Source organism: Bombus flavifrons, chromosome 6 (assembly GCF_040668555.2).
Source record: "Bombus flavifrons isolate JBK064 chromosome 6, iyBomFlav1_principal, whole genome shotgun sequence".
NCBI lineage: Eukaryota > Metazoa > Arthropoda > Insecta > Hymenoptera > Apidae > Bombus > Bombus flavifrons.
This window is the reverse complement of record NC_138447.1, coordinates 3,162,703-3,182,469: the sequence shown is the minus strand read 5'-3', so window position 1 is coordinate 3,182,469 and position 19,767 is coordinate 3,162,703. Positions and strand designations below refer to the sequence as shown.

The window sequence follows — 19,767 nt, the reverse complement described above, 5'->3', positions numbered from 1 at the left end:
AAGAATGCGCGCACGCGAGACGCGAAAACCGCAGCACTAAGGTCCCCGAAATTGCGAACAATTCTTTCATAGTTCTCGCGTCCTTGAATCTTCCGGCTCGTGGGCGTGTACGTGGTTTTATATCAGAGAAATTTTATTCTTGAAAATGAAAATGAAGATTATTGGTTTTTATACATGCAGTAGTTTTGTATTTCTATTATTTTATTACGATCGTAGGCGATAACACATGGAAATTTTTCTCGAGGACCCGTATCAGTTATCGATGTTCATGGTGGACCGAGCGCCCATAATCTAAACATTCCCCGACAACAAACGGTTGATGATCGGTTTTAGTCAGTCGTCGAGCCAATGTTAAAAGGTCAAATCCGAGACTTCAATCGCCTTCGTCGCATTAAATAGCTAAGTAAATGAACGTGTCTCGTTTTTTTCCAAAACCATTAAGCTCTCTCCCTACACGAAATTATGTAAAGAAGAAGGAAATTATCAAATATAAAGTACTTTTTTTAATTATAGTAGTACATTCACAAGAATATATTTCAAACGAGCATTTAAACGACACGAATATTTCAATTAACAGAGCAATCTCATTTTTCTCCATTATCTCGTTCAAAGCGATATCGCGATTCATTTTTATCAACGCGTTCAGAATGCATGCTGCACTCCCGAGCTATCTATTCATCCCATTAGCCGATAGGTACGGCCACTCAAAGTGTTGTCACAGTTTGAGAATGGTTTTGCGTCGTGAAATATGCTCGGATAAAAATCATCGGTTCCGGGCGCGATGAATTAAAGTGAGAATACACGCGCAACGTAGGCGTGCGGAAAACCCTTTCTCCGTGCGGATATTCCCAGTCATGATCCTCCACGAGTCAGGTCGTCGACTGCCCTATAATGTTATTAATTAAAAAGTTTGGGACAGACAAATGGGATACGCGAGCGACAATCGTATCACGCTCGCTTCGTCCGTTTTTATTCCCCATTTTTTCATTTCTTTGCTTTTTTTTCTGACGCAGTTAGGTAATTGATACGGTCTAACCGGACCCCTCGTTCTCAACTATTTTTCACACTAACGAAATCCGAAATCACCTACCTATATACATTAAATATTCGAGTAATTCGTTACGCTTCAAAACTTCTGCCCGTTTCTACCGCTTCCAGTCTCCCTCTCTGTCTCTCTGCTCCTCTGTCTTTCCTGTTTACGTAGACAGCTGGAATTTATCCTAACAAATGTATCCACTGTTTGCCCTTGCCACTCGGTAATATACGATAAACATTTCTCGGTTGTTTTTCAAGGAGGAAGAGAACCCGATAAAAATGTTTGTGCGACTCGGGTTTTTCTGTGGTCGCACGATCCTCTCATTTGGATCTAAACGTAATTTCGAAACGTAAAATATTTACTTTAATATTTATTTAATCATTTATGTCCTACCATATATGAAGATTCTATTCTTTTGTTTTCTTTCAAACGATTCAAGGAAAGAATTAGTTGATCTTTGTATTTAAATTTTTGGTAGTGAACGTTCATGAATTCGAGGATGGTAATTTGTTCGAAGATAGTGTTCGTAGTAGATGCGTGCTGCGTGACGCACACGGATCATACGCATCGACGGTTTTAGTGCGTTATAAATTGGTATGTCGGCCTTCTTGGCGCCTCTGTCTACGATGTCTACGCCGACATTGTCGTTCGGCTCGATCGATGAGAATTTCATGCTGCTTAGTCGGCGTTTAGGCCCGCATCCCGTGACCCCTATATAGCTCACGATTCTCGTGTGCTTACTTGCTTAAAATAACATAAATAGCCGGTATCTATCAGCAATATTCTGTTTCATTCTTTATCTTTACGTCGTTGAAGAAAAATTCTGATAGGGTGTCAACAAATTTTCTTGCTTGTATGAATATGTATGGCAGATGCAGCTGGAAATAAATATTGAATATTTTTTGCAAAAATATTCTATAAAATATTTAACTTGTATTTTATGAAAAATTAGAAAAAATTTACTACACTATTATATTAAGTAATAGTCTGAATAGTGACAATCCTGGCTGTGAAAGCCCCAAGGCTCTACAAATAATTTAATCAAGACAATAAATGATACACGTTATTTTTACGTTTCATATTCTATGTGAAAAGAAACAATGGAGTTAGTATATCCTCTTTCCTGAAACGATTCTTTGAAAACAAAGACAATATTCGAATCTGGATAATGTCATAAATTCACTAAAAGTTCTCTGCACAAACATAGTGAAACCGACCGAGCTTAATCTAAAAACAGGACGTTCTTGCGATCGACATTGATTATTACTGTCGCGTTCGCGTCAATTCTCATTCCTCGCGCAATGGATCGTCTCGTTGCGTCGAACTCACGAGATGTCACATATTCGGAATACCAAATCAATCCCTGAATAGCCAGCCGAGTTCTAGCCAGGTAGTTTAAGTCAAAGTTTTAATCACTATCGACTTCGGGACATCTCACATCCCGCGGGACTTACGAACCTGCCGGAATGGTATCAGGCAAATGGACTGCTGCTAAAGTCGGTAGTATCAGCTGAATGGTTAACCAGTCGTGTGTGTTTATAATTAATCTGAAAACGTCCTAAAATATTTTGGAATACTTCCAAAAATATCCGCACATCCCTGACTTTTTAAGAATAACCTTTACACGATTTGAGAAAAACTTAAGTTTACCTATAGAGTTAAACCTATAAAATTTACCTATAAGAGAATATTTATAGTATCCCTTACCTGTCTAGCAATCGACGCGAGCGAGGCACGATGTGGTGTGCGATTTCTTCGCACACGTCTAGGCCGATCCTTGCCGGCGTTTCGCGAAATGAAAACGTACAGCTAAGGGTGAGTGCCCCATAGACTGCGAAACGAAGTTTCTGCCGGAAATACCGTCGCGCGCGGGGTGAACGCACCCCGTGAAGAGGGTCAGAGAGGGCAGATTAATTGATACCGCCGCGGAGAGACTGAGAAACAAACGGGCGAGCGTGGCTGTGAGAAAAAGAGATGGCGAATACGTGGAGTGGTGAAGGAGATCCCGGAGAAACAGAGAGAATGGGATGAAAAGAGAGAAATCGTGTGGAGGCGGTGGAAAATACAAGCAAATGGAGGTAGAGGCAAAGTTGTTTGGGCTGCTGCAGGGAAAATGCAGCCGCGGTGCCTAGCCAGCGGCCACTCCTGATCCCGAGTAGCAATTAAACATTCAGCTAATGTGCTTTTCCATTCAGAAAATTGGATATTTCAGGCATCTGACCGGTGTATTCGCGTCTAGTCTGGACTCGATACACCGGATTAATTGAATTCCCTTGCACCCTCCAGTAAGTATATCGCACCCGCGAACCTTACCTCGACCGCGAATTTATTAATCGGTCACTCTCCGCGGGACAAACTCGTACGTGAATGTGGTATTACGACACATGAGGCCGAGAATAAAAGTGATATTCGGGTATTAGAGCATTCAAATTTATACAGTTTATGTTTAATTCGGTGTAGAATATTCTCTCCATTCATTATTTTAGATACTTGAAATATTAATTTAGTGGAGAGTATTGCAAATTTTATAAAATCTAGCATTATCTCCTAAAAGATGGAAATTTTCATTCAATAAACTTTCATTTTCAAAATTCATTAACTCACATATCTAAATCTACTACGATTTAATCATATCACCGATTTAATCATATGTTTTATCAAATCTCGTTGTATCAATATTTTCAAGCTTTAATAAATAAATTATTTCTCAAAAGTCCCTACGCAGGTTTTCTGTGTTACATATTCTTCATAGAAGAAGAAAATGACTAGATGAAATTCAGAAATGTTGATCAAATTCATGCCTTGGACAGAAGTCCAATCGGAACACACGATTCCAACGAAACGTCTATCTTCATGCAGGAGTTCGGTCGCGTTCCATCGTTTCCGACTCGAAGCTCGGTCGTCTTTCGTCGCGGCCCAGAACGTTGGTTCTGTTGGCGCATGGAACGAGTTTAATTCGACCACCCTAAGAAACTGACTGCGGTAGCATTCCTCAGGCAAGTTCCTGATTGTGTGTCCGGCTAGGTCGCCGGAGTTGGCGCGGCACTGCCACTGGATGGTGGCCATTCCTACGGCGGGCTGACCACCAGTATTTATGTCTAGGACACAGCCTGGGTATCCCAGAGTGTTCCGAGTAGTTTCTCGGTGCTGCGTCCCGCTGGCCCGCTAATGGTTATGGTAATTACCGGCCCTAATTGCGAGCAATGGAATTACGAAATATCAAAGTTCACTGCGATGCCATGGTCGCTTGTGTCCACTCTCCTCCGTATGCTTCTTCCATATTGAACAATCGTGAGGTTTTTCTACGATGGTGAACAGTAGTTTTTAATTTGAAAATGATGTTGAAAAAGAGACCATGGTACTCAGTAGTAGTATAAGAAGATTATCAGGAATATATTTGCTTAAATTTTGATATTTATTAATTGATTAATTACTGTTGTGTGCTAGTATTAGTTCATATTATTATATTAAGAAGATCTAAGTAGAAGAGTAACCTAATAAACGTTCAGACAAATCCAACAACTTCGTTACAAGAGATAAGTAGTAATGCCTAATTCTTGCTCAGACATATTAAACAGCTATACTGCACAATGTATAATAAGTACGACGTAGTTAGACATATTGGACAGCTTTATTAAACAAGATAAGTAGTAATGTACAATAATTGGCCAAATGAGCTTAACTATTATATTACAATATAAATCGATTTACAGTATATTCTTACAGATTGCTCTATAACGCTGCTTAAAATTACAGATTCGCGTATTTCGATTTCAGTTTCGGAAACATTCGCGGAATTTCCACGCGAATAACGCAGACAGGAGAAATAGTTGATAAAAACAGGATGCGTGAGTCTTCGCGTTTAATTCGACGCGAAAGGCGATCGTTTCCCGTAGGCTGGCGGATTCCTTTTATTATTTCCGGGGCCGCGGTTGATTCCGGGGGCTCGGCTATTTCGTGGGAGTTCGTTTCCGTTCTTTCTTCGGCCGGTGTGCAAGCTGACCGATGCAAAGGCAAAAGTTGAACTGACGGAGGCGCCTTGATGTGGTTATCGCGCCGAGGGTAGCTCGGCTCTTTACCTCTCGGACGCCGGCTAAATTGGCAAATATTAAAATTCTTTCGATGCGGAAGGAGCGTGTACAATGGTTCGTAAAATGTAGGAACTCTCGACGTTCTCTCACCCTACCAAGCCTCGAGTGGTTGCCCACATTTTAAACCTCCGTGGAGTTTTTCGTGAACGCGCCCCTTCTCCTGGGCGCTCGATTTGAAAAGCTCCTCTGATTACTTTATTGTTCTACATGCCTGCTTGCCCTCATTCGCATCGCGGGATCGCTTCAGGGTTCAGACTGCACAAGAAAGGTAAAATTGTAATTGGCGAACCTGTTACTGATCGAAATTAATTCCAATATAATTATTAATTCTGATACTGTATTATAATCAAAGGCGTAATGGTTTCAAGCTAATTTAGGAACATTTTTATATGGTTCATGCTTTTTGAAATCGTAATTAAGGGTAGTTTGTAATTTTATTATACATTCATTAGGTTGAAAGCAGCTTGGCAAATATAAAATTTGATATTTTACTCAATTGGTTTATAGTCAGTAAGGTATCTTGAGAAACTATATATTTAGCTACATGACACTATAACTGTATTAAAGCTATGGAGAGAACGAGATTAAAACTACAAAAAAATGCAACATATGATTACAATTATAATTTCGTGATGAACATTTAATAAACGTTTAATAAACGTTTTACGAAGAAGAAGTGAAAACACTAAAAGCAATATGAGGCTGAAAAAGCGCCAACATACGTAATAAAATGAAAGCCACAGCAAAAAGGAAGATTACGTTGTGAGATGAAGAAGCACACGTTCTTCCATATTTCGCATTAAAACTTTACTACGATTTACCCTAAATCAGAATGTTACATACGTTCTGTATTCAACGAAATTGCAGGGGTAGGAGGAACGTAGACAATATTCAACGTGAACGTCCTGCTTTCAATACGTGCAGGCATGTTTTCATAAATAGATTAATTCCTCTGAATTTTTTAAAGCGACTTCACCCCGTGAAAATGAAAAAAGTTTCCTCGTCGGCCGATGTAATTAAAACGCCTTATACGAGGCAAGGAGACCTTACAGACAGCTTTGTTAATCGAGGTGGAGGTGCTCCCGCGTCATTCGCTCGCCTAATAAAAATTAACGGCGAGCAGGTGCAGGGCCGTACGAGGGGTGAGCCTTGTCTCGCTTCAAGGCGGCCAAAGGGTTGCTCCCATGACGAGAGGGCGGGCGCCAAGAAAAATTATAAAAATAATCTGGCCGAGGAGGGGGCAGTCAATTGGGGTGGAAAACTTGCGTAACAAGCAGTCCCGAGGAAATTGCGGGAAAAACCGTTTGCCACGAACGGATGAAAGTGGCGGAGGGCCGGCCAGTAGGGAGATGATAGAAACCCGTTCACGGCGTTCATGCTGGAAAGCGAAAGAAAAATAAACGAGTTCGCTACGAGCCGTGCTCAATCGTTGAAATAATAATATTAATGTTTCGCGGGAACGCCCCGCCAAACAGAGGAAATCGTTCAATGTCTTAAGATCGTGTTCTCTTTGGGAATATCGTTGTTTTCATCGAGGGCAATTCACGAGGTTCGTTTTATGCTTAGGTACACGGTATAACTTCCCTTTAAACGGGAATACGTCTGATCTTTCGATAGAAAATTTCCACTGTAAATACGTGGTACTTAATTTATTTCCTGTAAGATTAGAATGCAGATCATAAAGACTCCCCTGTGCACTTCTTAGCTTCCAATTCCTCGGAGACCGTTTAAAGAGAGTTCATATCGATTTCATCTTCAATTTTTCACCATAATGCTATTCCACGAGAGACTTGATTTCCACGTGGTGGTGGAGCTGCATGCAGGTTTTCAAAATGATCCGACAAGTAGCTATTTACGTGCACCATCGTGCTTCTCGGGGGAGGGGGGCGAGGTTGAAGAAAAAAAAGGTTGTGGAGATATTTAGGGGTCGGCATCCCCAATCCGTACAAGTGAGCTTAAACGGTCCTTGCTTAATACGACACAGGAGGCTAATCTTAAAAAATCCTGAGCGAGATAAGCCGTTCCCGGGGCAAGCTTGCCGTGCCACCCCTGATCTTAGAGGCCGTTACGAGCCACTGTGAACAGAGCAGATTGAGCAGCCGCTCTTCTTTTCATTAGCTGATAACTGGATTCGGGGATATGCCTGGCCTACGAACGGCAGGTTAACCTTTCGTTTAAGTGCCGCTCCTAGTATCATCGAAGGGCCTGCTATATATACATGTTGAATTAACATATCTTGATAAACCGCTGGGGATGCTAATATAAATTTTTTTCCTACCTGAGCTCCGCTGGGGTGGCAAACGCTATGATGGAACGTTTTGGTAATTCGAGGATGGAGGCTTGGAATATAAGTTGTGGAAATTACGTCGAAAGTTCCGTTACATGTTACTTTTTATGTTATTCAGAGTGATATATAAGATTTATATTTATTACCTTGTAACTTATTATGAGTGCCAATAAATTCCCCAAGAATTTGTAAAAGTGAGAAGCTTCAAAAACTTTCACGAACCTAAAATGATCAAATCTAAATCTTTCAGTCTTAATTCCTTATAATTATTTTTTACAGCTTCTTAGCTGTCTTTTTAGCTGATTTCATTTGCAATATCCAACGAGCACTGATTTTTCCCTTGTCCTCTTCACCTCGAGGTTGCGCCGTAACGCGATTCTCTCGTTCGAACGAGGCTTCGCTGGACGAGCGTCGCAATATCGGCCGTTGTCTCCCGTCATCTGCGAGAAGTGCTCAAAGAGATATCCGCGAAACAAGTTTCCCCGCAATTTTCCTTCCTATTCCTTCGGGAAGGCCCCGCTTCTTCGACCAGACGCTCCTTTCCTTCTGTGTCCTTGTTTCTCTCTCGCGATCAAGCTGTAACAATAGAACAGGAACGCGGTGAAGAGTAACAGGGATAGAACACAGGAGTTTGCGAGAAAGAAGATAGCCCGAAGAAATGACCGTGCCAGACCGGTGGCTATAATTTCATTAGTCGCTACGAGACAAATGAGCGAGCATTGCGAGACGCGCCGGTTGGTCGGCAGATTTGCTCCTCGCTTCTGCCTTTCCCGTTTTCGAAATAACATAACACGCTGAAACGGGATAATAACGCTCGTCGCCGAGGGACACCACGCGCGTTTCGTTGAAAATTAATTTTCACGCCGGAAAAATCGCGTAAACGCGGCTCTGATTGCTGGCCGTTTAACTGCTTTCTAGATTCGATGGACTTTGTGTTGTAATTGTATTTTATTTCGTTCGCTTTTTTCGGAATGAGTTCGGGGTAACGAGGGTAAATGGTTTGGAATACGAATGGAAGTTTAAACAGAACATTTGTTATGATAGAAAATGGTTGAAAATATAGCATAAAATTTGTTAACAGGAACAAAAATAATTACAGAAATTTATGGAATATTTTCTAAATACTTCAATTAGTAACAAATAATTACAAAAGAAAGTTTCTCTCGTGTGGTTTTTCGTATTATCAATTTATCTTCATATTATTAGAAGACATCTTCTATTATACTGCGAATACTATCTCGTACAACATTTGTCATGTTAACGTCAATTCTGATATATAAAAGTTATTCTTATATTATATCGAATGGGGGTTAAGTTACATCACTTTCGACTTCGGTTATTATTCCGCTGAATTAATTCACTGTTCGGGAAACGTTGATTCTTCGGTCGTAGCTTCGTGTCACGTTTCTTTATTACTTCCCGTCTCTCTTTCACGTCAGCTATTTGCTCCGGTAATTACCGGCACACGAAACACATCGCAAGAAAAACATTAATATCAAACGACGTGGCTGCCGACAGTGCAAATAGAGTACCTTAATGGCGCGCCAACTTTCAAGCGGGCTTGAGACATGGCAGAAGGAAAATGAGGAAGTATAGATATATCCGCCAACTTCTCGCCTTCGTTGTTTGCCTTATGCTTAGCCTTATTTAGGCTTTCGACAATTGCTTACGTTTCATTTTCATTTATCTTTTCTTTCTCATAACATTACGGCATGAAATGCACTTGTTATATGGCATATTGTAGTGTATTCAGTGTTCACTTCTTTGTACTTTAAGTACTTTTTAATTTGTAAACTTGATTGATGTAGCTTCTGAGTGGCTCAACTGATCATTTCATGACATGACAGTATCATTCAAAAATGACCACAAATCCGAAAACCGCATAACATTCTCAATTTATTCCGTAACTCGACCTATTTCTCGCAATTAATTGGTCGTGTAATTGCGCTTTCGATCTCTGAAAGTGGTCGCGTAAGAGAAAGTCGAACGATGACAGACGGCTTGAACTTTAAGTTTCCATCCTCATCCAGAAACTTGCTTTTTGACCGGGCTGTTAATTCTTGTACCATCCCCTAGACAACCTTTACGCGCGGACTGTCATCCACTCGTACGCACCCCCAGTTCCTGCGAGAAGTGATTCATTTTTTTTCCTTTCCCCCTGTACCTCTCCTCTTTCTTTTTTTTTTTGGCATATTGCGTCCCGGCCCTCACCAAGTAAGGTTGGGGCTTTGTCCAATTAAGCGTCCAAGCTTTTCGCCGCACACGGCTTCGCATATTTCCGTCTGGAGAGGCGGAAAACGGGAGAGGGTCTCGCCAGGTCGCAGGAAAGAGGAAAAATTCTCCTTCTGGCCGATTGTTGTAGCACACCAGTTCCCTCCTTTTGGTCTTTCCTTCTGGTTGCCACCATCACCTTCGATTCGAGTGTTTCGCCTAACAACTTATGAGCAATTAGCTCAATAATTTCCTTTCATTTCAGGGCCTCATGAAACTCGGCACACCTCTCGACTCCGTCTTTAAAAATCCTCTTATTCGTCACAATCGGAAAACGTGTTTCTCCGAGATAAAAATGGAGTCGGAAAGATGGATCGGTGGAATCTTGAATCGGTTGAAATCAATTTCAAGGATCGTGTCGTTTGTTTCGTTGGTTATGGTGAATGAAAAACGTTTGAACTTTATACAACAGAGTGGCTTCCTGGCGCATCTTTCGTGCATCGTTTATAATGTTGCACTTAATGGAGAAGTTTGTAGGGTAATCTGTCAAGCATGTATAGTCAAGATGGAGTAGCATTCTTGAAATTTTTAGGGTGGTGCTTAGGTAACGCAAGCTAGCTGAGACAATGTAAAAAATGGCACTATATGGCGACAGTGTAACCGCAATTTTACTTTTTATCAAAACTGAAAGAAACTACCATTATTTAACATTATTGTTTCACAACTACGGATCTTGCAATTAACACTCTTTAAATCTACAGTCGGATTATTTCACGGAGTCTCATTATCGCAATCTTTTCCCTTCTTGGAGATACATTTATGTCTCGTTACAAACTCTCAAAATCCAGATTTTTCTTTTCGATCAATCAATACGACGAACAGCCTCTCAACGATCGACTTTTAATCCTCTTCCATGCGAACACGACTCTAGGACAAAAAGAATCGTCGTCGGAATAAGCGAGACGGCCTTTATTTCATCGAACCAAGTCGAAGGAAGGCTTCGACCTCGTCGCTGGTGTATTAAAACTCCTAGAAAGTTTTGCGACGCGAGCCAGATGGCGTCATTATCAGCTTCTTTGTCCCGTTTTCATCCTCCACGTCTCTTCGCTCCCTAACGTTCTTGCGCTTTTCCCTTGGTTCCTTGTCTCGTTTCGTTATCTGGCCTGCAAATCGTGGGGCTGTCTGTAGCGTTAGCGCTTGGATAGGTAATGTGACGCGTGTCTTCCTGGCACTCGAGAGCTAGACTCACCTTGTACAAGTCGAGCTCTGAACTTGGCTTGAGTGCCAAGTTGGCCCGAGTATTAAGCGTATTAGGTACAAGTGGTTTCTGACTGGAGAGGGCATCGGTCATTAGCATGGATAGATTCGAAGGTTATTAACCATTACTGCCATTAGGCGGCCCTTGTCTTCCCGGACGTTCTCCTTGTTGTCGGTTGCCGGTATTCGCTACCGTACTCGATATCATTGTTATCACGACTCCATCGTTCCTGATAATGAAAGCTTCCTATGTCGTTTCACCACTGTGTTAAGAATATCATGGAGTTCTGAGGCAGTTTTTTTAGAAAAGTTGGTAAATGAATTGATTAATAAACTCTGTTATCGTGAAACTAGTATCCCTATTTGCCACTTTTTCCAAACATGATGCAGTGGCTAGATATATTCTTGCATCAGTAAACGTAAGAACGTATAAATTTATTAAATAAAGTACAAAAGTACCATTCACTACCGATCAACGCCATTTCATTAAATACATTCATCGAAAAGAAACAGAATCCTCTATTCCGAGCATGCAATAACAGAGTGGAAGTTCCTTTCCTTTCTTGTAAAAATCCTAGCGAACATTTCAGTCAATCAAACTCAATCCGTCTCGCATTGTCAAAAACTACCCTTTCGATCCGGATGTCCCGCTCATTTCCTTTTTCCCCGATTAAAGTTAACTTCCTGGCATGTTTGGTTCTTCGTGGTGCGAGAAGCTCGATCCATTTCCGTGGACTGATGTTTGCCGGATGGAAAACTTTACCATCAAAGAGCCACCGAGCCGTCTTCACTCGTAGACGAGTGTGTGCGGCTGCGGATGTCTGCTATATGAACGTATCTTGACAATCTTCGGTATAAGAGACGAGGAAGATGAGGACCGACGGATGTTTGATACGTTGTGGTGTTGCTTCATATTGAATTCTCCTCTCTTCTCCTTCCCTCTGTTCCACTCTTTGGTCTTCCTCTCTCTGTCGGTCTTTCTGTTCTTGTCTCTGTCTTCTCTGTTTCTTCCATAGCCGGGAACGCGACAAGGTGAGGTATCGGCATTCGTACTACCAAACCCTGAATCAACCGCAAGAGCGATATTCCTCAGGGACTAATCATGCGCAACTTCTCCCTTGTCATCCCGTGAAATTGATTTGGGTACCTTAAACCGCCGCAAAGATTTATGTCCATGCTGGTGCTGCTAGTTTTTTCGTCGCGAATCCTTCGAATTTCTCAAAGAAGAATTTGATAATATAAATTGATTGAAAGGAAAAGTGCGAATGAAATGTTGCACCAACGCAACGTTGGCTCCTGAGATAATGTAAATTTTCATTCACGTATAGCGAGGAACATTGATGTAATTCGTTAGATTATTAATTGCGACAGTGGAGCCAAATTTGTATATAAATAACTTTTGGTACAAATTTTTCTATCTATAATATAAAAAGTAGAAGGAGTTCCGATTGAAGTAATCGAAGAATGAAGTTAGCAGTACCTTTTCAGAATTCGAAATTTTTACCAACGAATTTACTGTATACGCGAAGTGCTATATTACGAGTAACCACACCAACTTATCTATAATTTATTCATCTTTAACGCGACTTCTACCGAAACAAATGTAACCCATCTCGAAACGTCCAAATGATGTCACCCAATTTCTCCAAGAACTTGGTGGGCGGGAATCGCAAGGCAGCCGACTTCTTCGCCGTTACTTCTCGCGCTTTGGTCAGACGTGCTGGAATTCTCGGTGAAATAGCGAGACGCCAGGAAGGTTGCCGGAGGATCCCATAGGAATTCGTCATCCTTCGTGGAGTTTGTCCATCGAGCGGAGACCCGTAGCTACATTCCCGCCAAATGCTCGGTTATTTGTGTGACAAACGAGAGATGTCAGGGTTACGCCACCCCCGTCGAAGCGTTCTCGTCTCCCCGCAGCACGTCCACCGCACCCTCCCCACGTGTTCCACGTAGTTCGCGTTTAATCCATTGATTAATTCACTTCGTTCCTGCGTCCTTTATGATTAGTCGGCCCTTTACTGCCACTTTCTCTTCTATACACACGAGCCGGAACTAATGCGGTCAACCTCTCCCGCCCTTTTCTTAATATGCCACTGCTGGCGGCTGGCAATTTTTCTGATGCCCATGTTGTGTAGAGGCCACTGAACGAAGAACGAGTACATTAGACAGGACGACGATTATGAATGTTGGAGAGATGAAAAGAGATTGGAAGGGTGATATTTACGAGTGCAATATCTTGCGTTGCTCCACTAGAGAAGCTTTTTATAATGGACCGAGTGAAAATGTTTCGAGAACATTAACTGATTGCGAGTAGTTTAATTTTAGATAGTTGTAATTATTAGATCACATGATAAACAACGCAATCGTTGATTTATGCTAGGTGAAAATTAAGTGATGGTAAGTGGTAAAGAATTAAAATGAAGAATCAAATGTGGCGTTGGTAATTAAAATATATTCATCTTTCTTTTCTAAACTTTCAGTAGGTGATTCTTTCGTTGTGACCATCGCCAACTTTTTTAGCGACATCGTTGAAATCAGAATCGAAAAGGGTAGAGATTTTAGAGCTCGTACAAAAGTTTCAACGAGGAATTAAGCGTCTACGATCGGTGATTTGATTGGCTTTCATCCATGACCCTAGTGAAATTTGTATGACTAATTTAAACCTGACAAGTATAGTAATACGGCGAGACGCATTCGGAAAAGTGGCTGTAAATGTCGTTACCTCATTGCTACTGTGAAATGTCTCGATTTTCTCACGTTATCCAGCCTGTCGACGAATTTATAACAGATTAATATATATTTTATTCCAATATTTTGGCGTTCGAACTACCCAATGAATTATCAGATTTTTATTGAATTGACTCGATTGTCCAATTGGAATACTTCCTAAAAGCTAATAAGTTTATTTTTCGAAGAGCTTTAATGTTAGGAGGATAAAGGCGAGAAAAAGGGAGGGGAAACGGAAGAATGCTGTCGACGGTCATTAAATTGGCGATTCATCATATTCAAATGGCTCGTAAAATCCTCTCACGCAATTCCAACGAATTCGCTAGCAATTTTCCTAAAGAAGCCATTACAAACGCACTTTCAACCTGTTTACGAGCAGTTTATTGGTAACATGAAGAGGAGACTCGACTTATTGCCATTCGAACTGTATGTTTTTTCTGTCTTTACATAAAATATTCTCTAAGTAAATTTTTTATCACCAAGACCTTTTACATTAAATTAGTACAGTTGCTTGTGTATTTCTGTATAAGTGACAAATTTATTTGTTCCGTTATTTTATTGCACAATTTTCACTTGTAAAACTTTACGTATTTTATTATCAACCTTGCTACGCTAGAAAAGTAATATTGCCATTATGATTTGTAGTTCACGACTTATACAATTTCACTCATAGTATTAATTTAACCGTGCAAAGCAATCTCTTTTCATGTACAGATATTTGAAATTTGTTACATATTTATATGTATTTAAAAAGAATAATTTGTTTTTCATCGCACAGATTTGTACATATTCTGACAAAGTTTCTCACTTTCTGTTTCGGTGCCGATAGTTCGCCGTTTCATTAAACTACAAGACTTAGGAAATTTATTCCGCTGACATTGAATCTGCGTGATAGTTCGGAGACTTACCGGTGACCTGGTAGTAGTTTACTTTGAATACATTCAGCAGAACACTGAACTATGAGTTTCAATGCAAGTGCGCGACGGGAGGCGGGGATAGAAGTTTCGAAGGCACATTTTCCCTAACTCGAATATTTTGCATACATAGTTGCGATGGTGACGACTCGCAATTAAACGCTCCGCTACGTGACCTTAAACGAAACTTTCTTTCTTCTGTTTTTACTTTTTTTTTAAACTCGTCTTTCCTCCTTTTTCCCTGTTTTTTTTTATCGTTCTTCGCTTCAATTGTTGGCAACCACGGTGTCTCTTCTTACAAGCAAGTAGGTTGTGACCGCTCTGCGCGAACTTGTTTAACGGGGCCAAAGAAACTGGAGCTGAACTTTCGCAGTTTTTACGTCAGCAGGTTGAAATCGACTTATTGAGCAGGGTAAAACAAAGTTCAAAGCCACGTTATCCCGGTAAGTTTCATTTTGAACTTGTTCCCTGTGTTTTGAACGCTTCTCGAAATGTCTAACTTCTGCGTATTGTTTTAAAGAATGTTGCGTCGTCTTCTGACATCTTCTGCACCAGTTTTTACACCGTAATTGATATAGGTAATTGTTGAGATTTAATTATTACATGGTAGATCATCACATCAAAAAGTATATTTAGTACTTCTAACCCTTTTTTTTTAACAAATTTATTTTATACGATTTTTTCTGAGAATTATGATTATAACTATTGTTACAAATAGTAAAATATAATAAATTGTCTCAATAGTAAATCACCCAGTAATAAATCACCTATCAATCGTCAAGTGTCAAGAGCTCTCCTTTAAAAAAGCGAATTTTACGTATAAAATTTCCATTCCATATCCACAGCAGTTACAAGAATTCTTCCTTGTTTCCTTTTTGATCTCATGTTGCTTTGTCCATGCTTTAGCCTTCGTTTCATGTGTGTTTTCGTGGCCGTCGCCATCGGAACGCACGGATGCAGTCAGAAGGCGGACATCCCTCGGGATGTTTCGTGTAATGCGAATACGTATCGGTTGTTTACTCGTCGTGCTATTTTCGAGGCGATACGTCAATCCGATATTCGGAAAAGTTTTGCAGCCACGTCGCAGGAAAGTCATAGTCCGTGTTTGCCACGAAAGAAGGGATGCTTTCTACACTGCGATGGCTCCCTTTCTCTTCCTCGCGAAATCGATCTGGATACCCGGCGAACGAGAATCGTGACTCATAAATCCTCGATCTTTTCGGGACGAATATATTCTTTGTTCTTATATTGCTGTTCGACTTTAAGGCTCTTCTTGGAATACGTATTTGAAATATATTTTCCTGCAATGATTAGTGCTTTTTATATGTTTCATGAAGAATTACTGGGATCACTTGAATTAAGACACTTTTCTTGCGGAGATGCTGGATCGTATCTTCACTATAGTTTTATACTGTTTCTGTTCCTATGAAGATTACACAATTAAATTTTCAATATAACATATTTGGGATTAAGGTAAAATTTCTTCACGAACAATGCAACTGATAAATTACATTGGTACAGTCCTCGATTTAAAAATTAACGTAAGAATCTTCTATTATTAAAAATCAATTAATAAACACCATCTAGGCATTAAATTCTGTATTGAATCCATAATCTGGACGTAAAATGTTTCACAGTCTGAGGCGAAGAGATCGTTCATGATACATAATCAAGCAGTTCTCCAACGAAGTTAGCTGTTGAATTGTAAGCAACAAGTTCCCGTTGACCCTTGTCAAATTTTCGGGAAAAAAGGGCGGTCAGTGAACAATGAACCAGGCATTAACGTGGCTTTTAACGAATCCCGAGAAATCCGAATCCAGACCACAGGATAGCGACTCGTTAAAGTATCGTCCACGTGCGTAATTCCTTGAGCTTGCAAGCTCGCAGTACGGGAAATCCGCAGTTGATCCCCGTGCATGAATAAACCGTTACCATGTCGTGCTCTTTTGATGAATTGTCTGCAATATATGTGAATCAGGATAGCGAAGAAAAATGAAAGGAGATAGAAAAATAAAGTGCTTATAAGAAATTATAAAAAAAAGAAGAGAAATAAGTGGAATATTTTGGAAGAGCAGGAAAATTATTAACAGATTCGTTATTTCGAAGATCAAATTTAGATCATATTATCAATATAAATTCTACACTTTCATCGATTATTAAACTGTAATGGTAAAATTAAAAAAGACTATATGGATATATTTTATTATATTATAATTTTCGATGTAATTTTAAATTATTAATAAAATTAGAAAATGCTATCGCCATGTCAAAGATGGAAGGAAGAGAGTCATAGGGAGAACGTGCGTAGCGCGAGTATCACGGGCTTAGCTTTAGTGTAAACCGCGTGCACACGCTCACAAATATTCTTCCGTCTTTCTCCTTTGCTTGCGTTCTCCGTACCGTTCTTCTTACGGTGATCCATACGATAGCGTTGCGAGCTAGCTTTAATCGTTCCACGTAAATGCCTGACGAGTTTATAATTTCGAAGTTCTACTCGTGCGACGCGACGCGCGGCGGTCTGAATATTCCGTGGAAATTTCGACGCTTCGGATCTACGCTGCTATCACCGACGACAATCCACGGGATAGACGCTTAGAAAACTGTGATCAGAGATTAAACTCGAAAGGTAAATTTAACGGGATTTCTCTGCCCCCTGATCTGCCGATCAACGTGCAAGTGCTTCTATAAGTAAAAATGGAGTGTCTCTGTGGAAATTGGGTCTCCTTCTTTGTGTTAAAATTTATTACTTTATTACAAAAAGTAATCCTAAAAGTAATAAATTTGAGTCTAGATTATTGACGTATTTCTTTTTGTTCACAAAATATTGTGACTCATACGGAGCAAGTAAAAAGATTCCTCATTCACTTAGCTTCGCTGTCAACTTGTCTGTTACTGTCCACTGCTTACCGTCTGTGACGGAAACTTTTTAAAGTTACGTTGTCACATGGTATCCTTTTTTCAAGATTCCTTTGACATTTGACGTGCACGTTCTGTATCTGGTTCGACTTCAATACCGAACGTTCACTTTTTCTAATATTCCCTTTCTTTTAAAGGCAAAAGTCGTAATCAACGGATTCACAATTTTGTTACCATAAAAAAATGGGAACAGTGTGTATGAAGGTATATGTAGAATATTCAATGTCCCGTAAAATAATTTACGGCACCAAAACATCAATTAGGGTTAGAAGTCACCAGTTAGCAGTATCGATGCTCAATTCTGCTGCCTACCTGGGTCCCTTACAAATTGCTTAACCAATAAATTGTGTATAAAACACCCACGCTCTAGCACCACGAGATAACGCCGTATCTTTGCGGTTCTTATCGACGGTAATCAGTCGATTTATTATTACGTGAGCAAGGTTTGGATGTGATACGGCCAAAAAGCTTGATCATGGCGCGCGCATGTTCATTCTTCCCGTTCTAAACAACTCTGTCACGTATTGCGTCGGCAACATGCACGACCGTGTATATTTCGGTTGGTCCCAAGAGAAATTTGGATCATTCGAAAAATTATTGGTCACGCTTCCGGTCGTGTGCTTGCTCCGAAAGTTCCTCGGGGATACAATGAATCTTTCCTTACACGTTTATAAATTATACTCGATTTCAAGTAAGTGGAGGTTGTAATATTATTATATTATACATTAGAATTCTCTACTTCTTCATTGCAATTATATATAACGATATTTCTACGATATAGGAGTTTACATAATTAATATTGGCACAAATATAATCATCCTACAGCCCTTTAATTGCCAATGTGTTACTTAGATACTATTAAATTAGAGAAATTTGTAATAATCGAATCATTTTTCACTCTAATCGTTACACAAAATTAATACAAATTTCTTCACACTTTCTCAAATTATCACAGCACATAACTCTTAAACTAGTCTGTAAACATATTCTAAACTTCACGCACACCTCGGATACGTTACATTCCCCAAAACTAATCCCTTTTACTATAATACTGAACCATGAAATCGAACGATCGTAGCCGTGGAAATTCCTCCGACGAAATTAAACCGTCTCGTCGGTAGTTCTCGAGGAACTGCCGCGGAAAGAGCGATTTCCGAAATCCTCGAGTTAGCGGCCGGTAAAAATAAGCACGGGAAGATTCCGCTCGTGTTCGAGAACAATTTATTTCCACGGCCGGATGACGCATTGCGCTGCTTTATCGCTGTTCGGGAAATACTTGCCGCGCGCGGTGGGGTGAGTGCGTGGAGCGATACGGCTCGTCGCGGTGGTGCCGTTTCGAATGGGTTGCAATGGGCGCGAGGAAAAGAGACCTTCAGGTACGACAAAGGTCTGCTAATGTTCCGATACGTATGTTCTTCGTGTTCTTCGTTTCGTGGCTGGTATGCAGCACGGCAACCGGAGAGAAGGTGCCCGACTCGAGCACCACGGGGTGGTTCGGGACTGACGGTAGGGGTGGCTCTGATTTACCGAGGCAATCGCTCTTTATTTCTCTCTAGGCGGCCCTCCCGTCCACCCAACTTCGATAGATATCGCCTTGTAATAGCCTTCCGTTACCTGAATATATCCGCCCTGCGAAATTTATTAGACAAACTCGCTGGCAGCTTCGCGAGCTGCCTGTTCTTTGACGCTTAATGATATTGTACCTTCTATCGCGTTGTTGCTGTACGACGTTATTATTCGGGTTATAGAGTACGTGAGAGCTATTTGGTAATTGAAAAATTGCAGGGACGCTATCTAGAATACATGAGGTATGTTATAACGATAGTATTATACCTGTACAATTTGAGAAGATAGTTGGCTTATAAGAATAAAGACTATTTATTTTAGAAGTGGGAATCAATAATCGTAATAAATAGACTACGTGGTGTCTGGCTAGAAACACGTGATTCTATTGAAGACTAGAAATCTATTAAGTGGCAATGAAACCATATTGATACATGCGATATTTCATAGATGCCGAATATAATAATACTTTTATTTGCTCAATTACATAAATATTGAATTAATATGAAGCGCAGCATCGATTTGGAATTATCAAATCTCGAGTGAGCAGAATATCATGTATTATCTCCGATTCATTCAACGAGATGTTGCAACAGATATAATCGAAACGCATTCAACGTTACGTGTATAATTGCACGTAATGCCAATGCATATCGAGCTGCCAAGCCTGGCACCTTCACCACCCTCTAGCTTTTAAGGGTGCTCGCGCACCGGGCACGTAACAATTAGCTCTTATCGATCGATTAATCGCTCGTGCAAAATCGG

The 19,767-nt window shown here is 40.5% G+C and overlaps 1 protein-coding gene across 7 annotated transcripts in view; it reads left to right on the top strand.

Annotated features, from left to right (window-relative positions):
* The window catches only part of LOC138181119 (box A-binding factor), a 310,196-nt gene that overhangs the window by 75,648 nt on the left and 214,781 nt on the right, over positions 1–19,767 (top strand). The window lies entirely within an intron of this gene.